Here is a 15,159-nt window from a genome sequence, read left to right as displayed (position 1 = left end):
TGGAGAATATATTTGTCTAGGTAACACATTTAAGTGATTGGCATTGTAAGATCACAGTTCAATGTAAGTGCGAGATAAACCATCGCAAATGTGAAAAGCTGGTACATTAATAACAGGTGTCATCGCCAGAATGTTGAACGCAAGCAAGCAGACGTGAGTGCATCAAGCTGTACACGCGCCGCATATCAATTCGAGGGGTTGGAGTTTCGTGGCTGTTGATTGGCGACTCCATAGAGTGCTGTGTGCACAACGACCATATACGTGAAATTAGAAGGAAGGTCAGCGTTGGCCGTAGTATTGATGGTTCATTGACAGCAAAATCGATTTTCAATGACATAGTGATCATCTTCAGTGCTGTAGTGTACAAATTAAACTCATAGGCACTGGCGTCAAGTTATTATCAGTAACCAAAGCTATGAAACGAACACAATAACTCAATTATTGTGTTTGCTTCGTGATACATTACCCGTGTTAAAATGGACCGTTTACCAATTGCGGAAAACGTCGATATCGTGTTGATGCATGGCAGCAAAGAAAACAATCTTTAGTTTGACTTACTCATAGTGGAGAAGAATATAGTGGAGTCCATAAACTGTCATTTACTCCATAGTTAACTCTGTAACTATTTCAGAGACAACTGCATAGCACTAATGTGGATTTCTAACTCCACTTGAATTTGTTTATATTTCAACACTATATAGCAATTTAATCAGTTAATATTTTCAAATAAAACTTCAGAAATTAGTTCCTAGTAATAGTCACAGCAAAGTTAAGTTTCATGAAAGTTCAAATTATGTGCCTCTTTCATTACCTGTGAAGCAGGTGGTTTAATTAGCATCATGTATACACTTTAACACTGAAACTTTGGCACATTCAAATTAGAAATTTGGTTATTCAGAAACAGGATACTCGGTCTTTTGCACGTTGAGGACAGGACCCTAAAACGGATTTATGATCAGGATAATTTCAAAGTTCACACACATGTTTTTATCACTTGAATTATTATTGAAAAAGCACACACACAAACATCCTGGTCCATACTAAGATACATATCTGGTTCCTGAAGTTGGCGGAGCAATGGCGCAATAGTGGTGGCAAGCACGTGGCGCCTATCTGGTCACACCTCTTTCAGTTTAAGGTTCTTTTCAAATTTCTTCTTAGCGACGTACTAATCGTTTCAGAGCCATTCAATAATACAAGAGCACCATATTACAACCGAAACCACATTCGAGGCAATTTCAACATAAATCGGCTTCAAAATGCCTCACTTGGCATCTACGGTGTTGACTGTACAACTGTTGGCCACTGGCTGCGTAATGTGCTCTCTCTCTCTCTCTCTCTCTCTCTCTCTCTCTCTCTTGCCGCCCGGATTGACCTCCAAATCCACCTTTTCCCGTGCGCCAAGCCCCTTCGGCAGCAGAAGGGGTTTCCTACACCTTTTCCTTTATATAATACAACTTCCGTAAGTATGAACCAGTATTCAAAGTACAATTTCTCTTTTACGAGCATACATATTTTATAAAGATTCATTATTTTTAAACATTATTAAATCTTTAGAATATATACATCATAAACTCCCACTTTCCCTCTGACAATTCAAAGATCTTGACTAGTACAGAACAATCACTTCAATGACATAGCATGACCTACTTACTATCGATAATGGTGTTACAACCTCTCCTGTCATGCCGTTTGAAAACATTTTATCCGTTATCTATATCACTGTATGCAAATACCAGAATGCTTACAATTACCAGTCCGCAAGTGGTCCCTTCATGCATCCTTGGAGAACAAGTTAATGCTCGCCAACAGTTAGTCGGCCTGAGCATATTTTATCTGTATCACGATGGGACGGTCATAAAAAAAAAATTCTATTTAAAAGATGCACCAAATCCACATTCTTGAAGATACAGCAAATGAAATATTGTACTGTGCTTTACATTAAATTAACACATTTACCTTTAAGTTCCTTGATTTATACATATTTAACTTTTATACATAATTTAAAAATTTTCTTTTCAAAAAATTATGTAGTACCTTTTTCTCTGAAACTGTTCAAGAGATTTCTACAATGTTTTGCCTGTTTAATCTCTTTCATGTAGTAAGCTTCTCTCATGAGATTTTTTGAATATATCGAATAGGAGAATTTTAATAATGTTTAATATAATTCTGTAAGTGTAAAATTCATCAAAAATTTCAAGTACTGTACTAGCGAAAATTTCAAGTACCTTGCCTCATATCTCAGCTTACACCTAGAATTTCAAAATTTACCCATTGGTACAACGTTACTGGCTTTATCGAAATAAGTGTACAACATTTTGTAATTATACCCATTATAGATCCTGAGAAGGAACATAATTTTCAGGAAATGCAATTTAAAAGTTTAACCTAACGTATTTTCATACGTCATCTTTTCAGAAGGCCTCAGACTTGTACTCAAGGTCCTCTTTCTCTTCAAGACTTCTCTGTTGGTTTCTTGTTTCTGCCCTCTTTCCTATACCAGGTCTTCAACTGACTTTCCAGCTTTTTCTCAAGATATCTTGAGTGAAATATACTATTCTGTCTAATACCTTTATCTTCTCTACGTCTCCGTCATTAAATACAAGATTTGCATCATAAGTTACAATTCTGACAACTTAGTAGATAAACATGTGGTTTTAGGATATCGTTTCCATATGAGCGAATTTAGAGACTCATTTGGATTCTGGATTTTGCGATGAACATACTTTTTTTTTTAGAAATTCAGGATCGACCAGTAAACTGTGAATGGGCTTGACAACATCCAGGGTACAATTCAGAAACCTCATCTTGTGAGCCTACAGATATTTACACCACCTAATGTAACACAGAAGATGAATGTCATGCTGCACTTTATATTTCGCTTACACTGGATAGCTTCTGGCATTATTAAATGATGAAAGAATCTAACACTTCCGTGAATGTCCGTCAGCGGCAAAAGACAAAACAAGAATTGCTTCTTCATAGAAAAAAGCAACTGGTTTGTTATTGGTTTTGAGATACGGAACAGAGTCAAAGATGATCTATAAAACCAAAGCTCATATATCGCAGCCTTCTATATGTATCCTATGCAAATTTTCTTGAAATTAATTCATGAAATCGTTGTTCATCGAAAAAAAGTAGTACGGTGTAGCTTCAAAAAGTGGGCGTGGTAAGAAGGTCGCGTCACACATTTAATTGTTTCAGGGACATACCGGATGCGAATTCATTACTGAGACTTTGGGGACTTGTTGTCCATAACAAATAAAAAAATAGAGAATTGACATTTTCTATCAATTTCATGAACGTCTCCTCGTATTGTAGAATTGGTGTCCTACACGAAAACTCTTACGCGACAATTATACTTAATGAAGATCTGTTGAGAAGAAACATTTATGGTTTGGCGAAGTAATATCACTGCCGAATCTTGTTGCAGTGTACGGCGAATGTAGTTCAGTTTGTGAACAGAACAACATGATAGCAACCCTTCTGGTTCCTTAACCTGGTCTTCTGGTAGGGATACGTTACATTTGTTGCGTAAATGCTGTCGTTATTACAGATGAAGCTCAAGATCAAGAGAATAGAAGGAATAGCCTGGAGATCTGTCGAAACAAAATATTAGACGTAGTGTGTAAAAGGCACCCACAGTGATTGACAACAATAAACATAGTTTAATACGTTACTGTTTGCAAAAAGGTCGTGACCAAGCGGTTCTAGGCGCTACAGTCTGGAACCACGAGACCGCTACGGTCGCAGGTTCGAATCCTTCCTCGGGCATGGATGTGTGTGCTGTCCTTAGGTTAGTTAGGTTTAAGTAGTTCCAAGTTCTAGGGGACTGATGACCTCAGAAGCTAAGCCCCACAGTGCTCAGAGCCATTTGAGCAAAAAAGTCTTAACATTCGCCAGAGATGATTAAGAGAAAGAAAATCGAAATGTTTGGAAATATTCACCTTTTTTCAGTTTCAGAAACCTGTTAACAACTAACTGTACAACAACAGTTGTTTTATGACCAAGTATTATTATTTTTTAGCCACAGCTTGTAAGTGCCATTCCTCTATAAAAAAAGCTTGAAGAGCTAAAGCGAGCGACGTAGTACGGTATTTAAGATACTGGGATTTTCTATTGGAGGATCTCAACTTCCAGTCCAGATTTTCCATACTGTTAATAAATTAGTTCACTTAAGTGCTGGAACATTCCCTGAAGAAGGCTTATTACGAGGGCGTGCTGAAAATTAATATCACCGAAATTATTGTGTGAAAGCTCTTAAATCTTTTTAAGTAAAACAAACATTATTAACATTGTACATCTTTAGTCTTCATGTCTACATAGCTATTTCTCAAAATAGTTATCCGGGCGACCAAAACAGTTGTTGATAGTGTTACTGTAGATGTTTGACTTTGTTGATGGAGTCACTTCCTCACCTCTGATTGCACGGCTCCATTACTTTCAAAGTGAAGTCCTCGAAAATGTTCTTTAAGTATTGCAAACATATGGAAATCGAATGGGGCCAAGTCGGGACCGTATGGAGGACAATAGATGACAGTGAACCCAAGGCGTCGGATTGCTGCAGATGTCGGAGCGTTCCTGTGTGGTAAAAAAGCAACAAAAATGTTTATTTCGTAAACAGCAACAATACTTTTCGACATAGTTTCCCTTGACGGATATACACTTCGTCCGAAGATCCTCTAACTTTTTTATCCTTTCAGAAAAGTAGGTTCTGTCAAGCTCTCGAAAATACTCGTTGACTGCAACTGTCACTTCCTCATTTGATGAAAATTCCATCCCAGAGAATCAAAGTTTTCGAAATACCTAACGCTCTTTGCTTAAAATCAAATATCTCTACTGCTTCAAGAGCTGTTCATTGCTCATCTATGTTTGAGACAAGTTAAACTGGAGCCTATCCCGTCTCCACGCCATGACGCTCGAATGCCCGTACGTGTCAACTTTCTCAAACGTAATTTGTTTTTGCAGTGGAACAAATATAATCCTGCTCCAAATTACAAGGTGATTGGAACATTCTACCCGATTTCAATAAGTGAATGGTGCAAAGAAATATCTTATAATCCTGTAATATTAACGTTTGTAAGTTACTTTCAAGACCAATATTACATAAAGAAATTCTTTTTAAGTTCAAATTTGCTTTAAAATTTTCTTAATTGTCATTAACTATTTGTTTTGCATAATATTCCCCCCAAGTGATATGACCTGATTTATAGTTAACTCTGTCAATTTTATAAAAAGCCGAGTAAGATATCTTTCTGGCGCAATGGAGTTTGTGATGAAATTTTCGCTTTATCTCGTTGCCTAAGTGCGACATAAGCAATTAAAGTTTTACGACATGTCATATCGCATCAGAGGTCAGGGATGAACACGCATAGTGCAGTATGCTACATTCTCGTCTAAAGCGCAGAAGGCAAATGGGGCAGTATGTTGTGCAGATTAAATTTACCCAGGAGGGAGTAAGATTATGATGTTATTTTTTATGTAACTCACTGTGTGAGTTTCAGAACGTGCAATGTCTCAAGAGTAAATTTTGATAGCATGTTCGCATATTTTCTTTTTTTGGACAGTCTGCCACTTTGACACCTAAAACGTAAGAATCTTTCCTTGGAAAACGCAAATAAAGTCTCTTTATACTGTTAATATGCTACCTTTTTGATTTAAAGATGAAACTTCCCCTTTGATCAATTATACGTGACTGTGCTTAAACTGACACACAATATTTTGTTAGCGCAACGCAATCTGACTTTCAAAATTCCCTACAAAAGAATGGCCCTGACTAACATTAAACTATACCTTTCACAAATCACTTACCTCACAAAAATCTTCGCTGCTCAAGCTACTGCAATATAGCGAGCGCCACTACTGCCAGCTAAATAAAAGATTCAAACTATGGAAGGCACTAACTACTGATAGGGATAGTTAGCAAATGAAAGATATTAATAGAGAACAAACAATGTATTTACCTTGATATCATCATATATAAATATAGCAGTTCATGACAAATTTCAAAACTCCGCCATCTCTCTCCCCACATCCACCACTGCTGGCGGCTCACCTCCAACTGCGCAACGCTACGCGCTGTTCACATCCAGCTGCCGCTGCCCAGCACTACAATGGCAGACAACAATGCAAACTAGCCACAGACTGCACACAGCACAGCCAGTGATTTTCATATTGAGCGCTATGTAACGTTGCCAATAAGAAAACATAAACAGCCTACTTACATAGAGAAAACATAAACAGCCTACTTACATAGAGAAAACATAAACAGCCTACTTACAAAGATTTGAAATGACATCTTCACGTGCTTAAATCCACCTTACCAACGAATATGGAAATTAAACTAGAAAACTTTCACAAAAGACATTTTTATTCACTTACCAAAAATTTAATTTGACCATGAACATTAAAAATTCGAAACAGGAAAAATATCAGATTACCTGAGAAAATTCTTTCCGACAAACAGCAATAATCATAAAAATGCCAGTGATCAATATTAATCAAATTGCAAAAACAGAAAATAAAAACATTTATTCAACTTCGAAACCATCTATGTTAATATTCATTGCTTACAAAAGTTCACATCTTATTATGTTAATGGATTTATTGCGTTATTGGCATGTCATCTATTTTGTCACGTTGACTGCTTGATTAAATTTGACCGAAATGTGTTTTGAAAGTCTCTTTCTTTTAGGGACGTTTAGGTAAGTCTAATCCACGTCCTGCATTCGAATTTTCCAAAACAGCCTCTAAATTAGCCGAAGGAATTGATTCTTAATAGTCCTCGCCTCCTCAGTTGATAACCACGGCAACAGGACCCAGAATTTGTAACACTATAATTGCATGTTGCGCTGTGCTCCACCCCATAAACTGTAGAGTTTGAGAGGACCTCAGCTTGTGAAAAAGACATCTTTTCGCGCTCTCAAGCCCACATTTTCCCCTCTCTGTTAACGAATGGTAAAGTACTGCTGTGATTAAATTGTGCAGCGGCAAGAAGAGGGGTGGCCTTGTCCGGAAGAAGAATGGATTTCTAGCAGTGAAATGTAGCCATCGATGTTTATTTTATGCTGCGAATTGGGTCAGGAATCCATACACCAGGGTGTTAGAACACTCCCTTTCTGTAACTCGTTAAGCACTGTACAGTGAAGGTATAGAGAAAAAATTTCAGATTCTAATTCGGTAACATTCTGCAAAGGGTTGCATCCACGTTGACCGCAGGACAGTACCGAAACTAAGTTTCCGCAAAGGGAAAAGCCATTGTTTTATGGGAACAATCAGACAACCAAACCCATGTTATACATAAATTGGTAAAGCAAAACCACAATCGCTCAACAGTGCTAAGTCTGCAGTTTAGCAGAAACTCAATCATTTGTAGTAATGCTCGATAAGTCTGTAATGACTAAAAACTGTTTCAGAATCCAGGAGGGCACAAATTTCTCTTCTGGAACCCTCCCGCCACACACACACACACACACACACACACACACACACAAATTTGCGGCTGGCTATGGATGCCTTTTAATATGAGAACATCTGAGCTGCAGAAATCATTCTGAGAAATGGCGCTAGAAAACCTTGTGCGTAGCTCTTAAAACTCAGAATAGCAATTGACACACAAACGTATGTCGCTCTATCAGTGACCATAGCAAACTGGAGGCACAGTGGAGTGTACTTTTATGCACGATATTGCCAAACGAGACGCAATGAGAGAACAAGCTGCTAAAGTAATATATACAGGGTGGACCACTGATCGTGACCGGGCCAAATATCTCACGAAATAAGCATCAAGCGAAAAACTACAAAGAACGAGACTTGTCTAGCTTGAAGGGGGAAACCAGATGGCGCTATGGTTGGCCCCCTAGATGGCGCTGCCATACGTCAAACGGACATCAACTGCGTTGGTTTTAAAAATAGGAACCCCCATTTTTTATTACATATTCGTGTAGTATGTAAAGAAATATGAATGTTTTAGATGGACCACTTTTTTCACTTTGTGATAGATGGCGCTGCAATAGTCAGAAACGTATGAGTACGTGATATCACGTAATATTCCGCCAGTGAGGACGGTATGTGCTTCGTGATACATTACCCGTGTGAAAATTGACCGTTTACCAATTGCGGAAAAGGTCGATATCGTGTTGATGTATGGCTATTGTGATCAAAATGTCCAACAGGCGTGTGCTATGTATGCTACTCGGTATCCTGGACGACACCATCCAAGTGTCGGGACCGTTCGCCGGCGAGTTCCGTTATTTAAGGAAATAGAAACTGTTCAGCCACATGTGAAACGTCAACCACGACCTGCAATAAATGATGTTGCCCAAGTAAGTGTTTTAGCTGCTGTAGTAGCTAATCCGCACATCAGTAACAGACAAACTGCGCTAGATCGGGAATCTCAAAAACGTCGGTGTTGAGAATGCTACATCAATATCGATGGCACCCGTACCATATTTCTATGCACCACGATTTGCATGGCGACGACTTTGAATGTCGTGTACAGTTCTGCCACTGGGCACCAGAGAAATTACGGGACGATGACAGATTTGTTGCACGCGTTCTATTTAGCGACGAAACGTCATTCACCAACAGCGGAAACGTAAACCGGCAGAATATGTACTATTGGCAGACGGGAAATCCACGATGGCTGCGACAAGTGGAACATCTGCGACCTTGGCGGGTTAATGTATGGTGCGGCATTGTGGGAGGAAGGATAATTGGCCACCATTGTATCGATGGCAATCTAAGTGATGCAATGTATGCTGATTTCCTACGTAATGTTCTACCGAGGTTACTACAAGATGTTTCTCTGCAGAATGGCCATGTACTTCCAACATGATGGATGTCCGGTATATAGCTCGCGTGCGGTGTTGAATAGCATATTTCATGACAGGTGGATTGGTCGTCGAAGCACCATACCATGGCCCGCACGTTCACCGTATCTGACGTTCCCGGATTTCTTTCTGTCGGGAAAGTTGAAGGATATTTGCTAACGTGATCCACCGACAGCGCCTGACAACATGCGTCAGCGCATTGTCAATGCATGTCCGAACATTACATGGGAGTACGCATTAGGAGTGATTTAAAATGGAATGATCATATAAAGTTGATCGTCGGTAAAGCAGATGCCAGACTGAGATTCATTGGAAGAATCCTAAGGAAGTGCAATCCGAAAACAAAGGAAGTAGGTTACAGTACGCTTGTTCGCCCACTGCTTGAATACTGCTCAGCAGTGTGGGATCCGCACCAGATAGGGTTGATAGAAGAGATAGAGAAGACCCAACGGAGAGCAGCGCGCTTCGTTGCAGGATGATTTAGTAATCGTGAAAGCGTTACGGAGATGATAGATAAACTCCAGTGGAAGACTCTGCAGGAGAGAGGCTCAGCAGCTCGGTACGGGCTTTTGTTAAAGTTTCGAGAACATACCTTTACTGAAGAGTCAAGCAGTATATTGCTCCCTCCTACGTATATCTCGCGAAGAGACCATGAGGATAAAATCAGAGAGATTAGAGCCCACACAGATGCATACCGACAATCCTTCTTTCCACGGACAATACGAGACTGGAATAGAAGGGAGAACCGATAGAGGTACTCAGGGTACCCTCCGCCACACCCCGTCAGGTGGCTTGCAGAGTATGGATGTAGATGTAGATGTAGATGGTGAACTACTCGCTGCTGAGAGGAATGTCATTACACGTATTGCCAAATGCATTGAGGTTGATGCACATCATTTTGAGCATTTATTGCATTAATGTGGTATTTACAGGTAATCACGCTGTAACAAGATGCGTTCTCAGAAATGATAAGTTCACAAAGGTACATGTATCGCATTGGAACAACCGAAATAAAATGTTCAAACGTACCTACGTTCTGTATTTTAATTTAAAAAACCTGCCTGTTACCAACTGTTCGTCAAAAATTGTGAGCAGTATGTTTGTGACTATTACAGCCCCAACTATCACAAAGTGAAAAAAGTGGTCCAACTAAGACATTCATATTTCTTTACGTGCTACACGAATATGTAATAAAAAATTGGGGTTGCTATTTAAAAAAAAACGCATTTGATATCCGTTTGATCTATGGCAGTGCCATCTAGCGAGCCAACCATAGCGCCATCTGGTTTCCCCCTTCAAGTTAGACAAGTTTCGTTCTTTGTAGTTTTTTCGTTTGACGCTTATTTCGTGAGATATTTGGCCCGGTCACAATCAGTGGACCACCTTGTGATAGGGAAGGGGGGGGGGGGAGGGAGAGTAATAAAATGGGATGTGGGTCGATGCAGAATAGCAGACACCAGCGTAGCATCCAGCCAACAGAAGCTTTTTAATCTGAAGGGTACGACTAATTCAGAGGTGTGGAGTGAAAGGTACGAATATATCACAGCAATGAAAGTGAAATCAGAGGATATGTGCTATGGACGTAGAAACTTTTCATACATTCAAATCTTTAAGGATACACCAACTAACTAATCATCATGTAGACGTCCTGGACAGTTTTAACGTAAAAATATTTTTTAAATACAACTGGAATTACCTTGCAGGTCAGTCTGTTACATCTGCACATGCATAGGAGCACTTTTTGAAACGACAAACGTTCTCGAAAACAGCCCGAAAACAGACGTAAGGTTGACAGCGTCCTCAAAACCTTTACACAACTATAATTGACATTCTTGCAAGATTACAAAGAATTCTTCAAACCTCGAGCTTTATTTAACTTCAGTGAACTTAGAGAACTGGAGTATTTTTGTCGGAATGTGTCCCTTCTACAGCACGATTTTCTTTTCAAATGCATCCCCATCAAATCAGAAAGGAGTTATCTTCCAATGTCATGGTGTGGGCAGTGTGCACTCAAGTTCACGTAAAATGCAAAGTCTGCAGTCCATTCCGGATGATGTAATTTTCGTTCTTGCATAGCTTTTTCCTTCATAAATTCAACTAATGCGAGATTGTAATCGAAAATTCGTTCCAGGCTTGCACCTTGACTTTGCAGTAATACGAGGTATGTCCACAAAGTAAGTTTCGTTTGGATATTTAAAACAAACGTGTACAGATACAAAAAAATTTACTGTACAAAAATCTACAACTGTTAAACTACTTTTCTACGTAGCTTCCGAAATTTTCTGGGCACTTGTCATAGCGTGTCACTCCGCCCCCAGTAGCTGAATGGTCAGCGCGACGTATTGTCAATCCTCTGGGCCCGGGTTCGATTCCCGGCTGGGTCGGGGAATTTTCTCCACCCAGGGACTGGGTGTTGTGCTGTCCTAATCATCATCCTATGATCTTCATCGACTGCAGGTCGCCGAAGTGGCGTCGAATTGAAAGATCGGCGCCCGGCGAACGGTCTGCCCGACGGGGGCCCTAGCCACACGATAAAATAAATAAAATAGCGTGGCACAAGTTTTTTCTATGCCTCCTTCATAGAAGGTTGCCGCTTGTGTATTCAGCCATGTGGTAACATGTTCTTTCAGCTCGTCATCATCGTTGAAGTGTCCACCAAGGACAGATTTTAGGTGTAAGAAGAGATGAAAGTAGCCAGGAGCGAGGTCCGGGCTGTACGGTGGATGATCAAACGCCTCCCAGTGAAATTCCTGTAAGAGTTGTTTGGTCACATTCGCCGTGAGAGGTCGGGCATTAGCGTGGAAAAAAAAACACCTTTTGACAGTAATCCTCGACGCTTGTTCTGTATTGCGAGGTGCAATTTGTTAATGGTCTCTCAGTAACCATGTGCATTGATAGTTTGGCCTCGTAGTAAGAAATCAATCAGAAAAATGCTTTTTCCGTCCCAAAAGACGGTGCACTTGACTTTTCGAGGTGTCCAGATTTGCTCAGGCTTAACTTTCGTTGGGAATGAAGATTCCATTGATTGCCGCTTTGTTTCAGGGGTGTCGTACGATACCCACGTTTCATCCCCCGTGACTATACGAGAAAGAAAACCATCACCTTCGTCATTGTAGCGTGTCAATAACTGAAGTGCACTGCCCATCCGTTGTTTTTGTATTGTTCAGTAAGAATTTTGGGTACCCAACATGAGCAAAGTATAAGAAATTTCAGTTTTTCAGTAACAATATCATGAATTAGTGATCATGAGATTTGCGGAACTTCCATAGCAAGGGCACTATGTATAAACTTACGGTTGTGCTTAATCTTCTTTTCAATTGTGTTGGTTCAAATGGCTCTGAGTACTATGGGACTTAACATCTGAGGTCATCAGTCCCCTAGAACTTAGAACTACTTAAACCTAACTAACCTAAGGACATCACACACATCCATGCCCGAGGCAGGATTCGAACCTGCGACCGTAGCGGTCGCGCGGTTCCAACTGAAGCGCCTAGAACCGCTCGGCCACAGTGTCCGGCTTCAATTGTGCGAAACAGTTCATCAGTAACCACAGACGGGCGGTCACTTCGTTCTTCGTCGTACACTTGATCACGTCCTTCATTGAACAGTCTGAACCATCTTCTAACCATTGAATCACTCTAGCATTTTGTGCGTAAACCTCGCAGATCTTTCGATGAATTTCCTTTCGTTTAACTTTCTTTGCATTTAGAAAACGAATCGCAGATCCGATTTCACATGCGGTGGCGTTTTTAATTACGACTGACAGTATAAAGAAGCTCTACGAACCACATGTCGGCAGTAGCAGTCTGAAAATGGTGTACATGTCATCTCCTTGAGTCAGAGTAGCTGCTGTGCATGCTCGGAACTGCCATCGTACCGCTGACGCGGATAGAAATACACTACTGGCCATTAAAATTGCTACACCACGAAGATGACGTGCTACAGACGCGAAATTTAACCGACAGGAAGAAGATGCTGTGATATGCAAATGATTAGCTTTTCAGAGTATTCACACAAGGTTGGCGCCGGTGGCGACACCTATAACGTGCTGACATGAGGAAAGTTTCCAACCGGTTTCTCATACACAAACAGCAGTTGACCGGCGTTGCCTGGTGAATCGTTATTGTGATTCCTCGTCTAAGGAGGAGAAATGCGTACCATCACGTTTCCGACTTTGATAAATGTCGGATTGTAGCCTATCGCGATTGCGGTTTATCGTATCGCGACATTGCTGCTCGCGTTGGTTGAGATCCAATGACTGTTAGCAGAATATGGGATCGGTGGGTTCAGGAGGTTAATACGGAACGCCATGCTGGATCCCAACGGCCTCGTATCACTAGCAGTCGAGATGACAGGCAACTTATCTGCATGGCTGTAACGGATCGTGCAGCCACGTCTCGATCCCTGAGTCAACAGATTGGGACGTTTGCAAGACAACAATCATCTGCACGAACAGGTCGACGACGCTTACAGCAACACGGACTATTAGCTCGGAGACCGTGGCTGCTGTTACCCTTGACGCTGCATCACAGACAGGAGCGCCTGCGATGGTGTATTCAACGACGTACCTGGGTGCACGAATGGCAAAACGCCATTTTTTCGGATGAATCGAGGTTCTGTTTACAGCATCATGGTGGTCGTATCCGTGTTTGGCGACATCGCGGTGAACGCACATTGGAAGCGAGTATTCGTCATCGCCATACTGGCGTATCACCCGGCGTGATGATATGGGGTGCCATTGGTTACACGTCTCGGTCACCTCTTGTTCGCATTGACGGCACTTGGAATGGTGGACATTACACTTCAGATGTGTTATGACCCGTGGCTCTACCCTTCATTCAATCCCTGCGAAATCCTACATTTCAGCAGGATAATGCACGACCGCATATTGCAGGTCCTGTACAGGCCTTTCTGGATACAGAAAATGTTCGAGTGCTGCCCTGGCCAGCACATTCTCCAGATCTCTCAGCAATTGAAAATGTCTGGTCCATGGTGGGCGAGCAACTGGCTCGCCACAATACGGCAGTCACTACTCTTGATGAACTGTGGTATCGTGTTGAAGCTGCATGGGCAGCTGTACCTGTACACACCATCCAAGCTCTGTTTGACTCAATGCCCAGGCGTATCAAGGCCGTTATTACGGCCAGAGGTGGTTGTTCTGGGTACTGATGTCTGAGGATCTATTCACCCAAATTGCGTGAAAATGTAATCACATGTCAGTTCTAGTACGACAACTCGTATAATATATTTGTCCAATGGACTCCCGTTTATCATCTGCATGTCCTTGTGGTGTAGCAATTTTGATGGCCAGTAGTGTAGAAACGGAACTTACTTTGTGGACAACCGTCTAATATGAGGTCTCCATACCCCCAAAAACTATTGCAACTGAAAATGGAATAATGTGTGCGACTTTAGAAATTTTGCGTCACCAATAAGTTCAAGTGCTGGATGCCTGCAGAATTAGCACAAAATGCTTCTTGATGTACAGAACAACAATCCCGTGTCTCGATCGTCGTTATTTTTTGCTCTTTCACTGTCGTCTAAATGTTTAAATTATTTCTGCATGGTACTACAATGTCGTTTCGTAGCAAATAAATAGGCCCGTCGCTTATGCGAATTGAGAGTTACCATCTCTGTCTTCTGTCATTCCCATTCGTTTAAAGGACTGTGACGACAGACCACTATACTGCCACTCTTTGTGCAAACAGCCACTGGACCCGTGGACATTCTTCATTCCATGAACAAGCAGCGACGGGTGAACAGCGCTAACACCACGATTCTGCAGAACTGAGAGAGTTGTGCCGACCGCAAAATGCCGTACCGTGATGCTGAATGAAATGTCGCGTTGTTGCGGGCACTTCCGAGAAGGACCGATGTAATAAATCCTTACTTATTAAAATTGTAGGGTGATGAATAAAGGGGAAAAAGTGTTGCACTTTAATTTCCCTAGCCGGCCGGAGTGGCCGTGCGGTTCTAGGCGCTACAGTCTGGAACCGCGCGACTGCTACGGTTGCAGGTTCGAATCCTGTCTTCACATACAAATCATTATCCTTCTTACGCTTGGTCATGAAAATGTTGGTTCTGTGAAGCTTATCAACTTCCCATGTAAATTTCTTTAGCTCAGTGAGCAACAAGATCACAGGATTATCATGAATTATGATTTGTGACGACTAAGAGTTGAGTCATAGCTAGTACGCTGCTGTATATGGTATACGGGTTTCTGTGAAGGTAGTAAGTGAGGCTATAGGATCACTTTCACAGCATGTCACAGGAGTGAGGGGGCACTCGAAATCAGTGTAAACTACAATGGGACATCGCTCTTGGTGGT

The sequence above is a fragment of the Schistocerca serialis genome, chromosome 4 (genome assembly GCF_023864345.2).
Source record: "Schistocerca serialis cubense isolate TAMUIC-IGC-003099 chromosome 4, iqSchSeri2.2, whole genome shotgun sequence".
Classification (NCBI taxonomy): Eukaryota; Metazoa; Arthropoda; class Insecta; order Orthoptera; family Acrididae; genus Schistocerca; species Schistocerca serialis.
This window is presented reverse-complemented; position numbering follows the sequence as displayed.